The sequence below is a fragment of the Ceratina calcarata genome, unplaced genomic scaffold (genome assembly GCF_001652005.2).
Source record: "Ceratina calcarata isolate Rehan_Ccalc_2016 unplaced genomic scaffold, ASM165200v1 scaffold498.2, whole genome shotgun sequence".
Taxonomy (NCBI): Eukaryota; Metazoa; Arthropoda; class Insecta; order Hymenoptera; family Apidae; genus Ceratina; species Ceratina calcarata.
Genome location: NW_017174208.1, coordinates 2,583 through 4,016, shown reverse-complemented (window position 1 = coordinate 4,016; position 1,434 = coordinate 2,583).

The window sequence follows — 1,434 nt, the reverse complement described above, 5'->3', positions numbered from 1 at the left end:
AAACTACGGTTGTGTATTATGTCAACTTTTTCGTGAATTTAATCAAGTTCTTTAAAATTAATTCTTCAAAAATACTGCCGGCCCCTGGCGACGTTTGATTGCGTAGACGTGCGGTCGTTAAAGTGTTAATCGATCCCGTTGGGAACTCTTGACTCAAAATGTAATCATTTTTTCCATCATTAGTGGAAACGTGCAGACATGGTCTATTTATTCGATGCTCGTTTATACGAATATCGTGAGAATTCCTATCTCCTTTCACGTAGCGAATCTCGTTGAGGAAACAATTTCACGTAATTCGGATCAAACAGGAGCCACCGTGTGTACATACAATCGCGCTGGCCTCGCCGTTGTAAAGCGAGTTACTTTCAAAAGGGTACGTTTCGAATCGATTCGTGCGAGGCATATACACACACGCGCCACCGGTGGTTTCTTCATCCCTACTTTATCTGAGAGAAATTGGCTCGCGAATTAGACTCCACGTTAAAACGGCTTAGCTCCTGTTCTAATAATTCATTTGGAATTCCACGTGTAGCATTCGCCCTTTTCGAATGAGAGAAAAGAATTTAAATTGGTTTATTTGAACGATTTTAGTCTGACAACCGAGTAAGACGACAATTTTTATTACAATTTGCTAGACCAACTATTTTTTGCAAATTGAAAAGCTTTGGAACGAACGTCCATGTATAATATTTATAGTATTTGAATAAACGATAACCCGAGCGTGTAATCAAACTCCGATTGCGGGAATTCCGACGGGGCTAAACGTAAGGAAAATTAAATCGAACAATTGATTTGATGGAGGAGCCAGCTCGAGCAGAAACGATACGTCAGATAGATATCGCTCCTTGAACTTTGGATCCCTCAACCTGGACGGACATCGATAACAGCGAACGAGACCATTAATAACTGGCAATAAGACTCGATGTGGCTAGAAACGTTACGACATTCTTCCTTCTTACTCTGATAACCAATTGCAGTAATTTGTACGAAGTCAACCGTACACAAGTCAAATGCGAGTGAATAAAATTTCAATTAGGGTTCGCTCGTCGTTACACTTGCATACAGTACGCGTATGAAGTTACGACTAGTCCTCAAGTATTCGAGAAAGAAGAAAATTGTATACTTTCTTGTAGGTAATAGCAGTATCTACAACTTTCATTTGAAACATTTTTCGAAATTTTGACAAAAAAAAATTTTTGTATTTTTCTGAGATTTTTCCAAGGGGTACCCCTTCAATTTCTTCGAAATTTTCGTTTTTTGCCAATAACTCCCAAACCGGTGAAGATACGAGAAAATTGCATAAAACCTTTCTTGTAGAGTGGGACGAGATCTACAATTTCTGTATAAAAATGTTTCGCTAGCGTTAATAGTTTACGAGTAATTTGCAAAAAACTGGTTTTTCGTTTTTCGTTAATAACTCGTTAACTATCAACG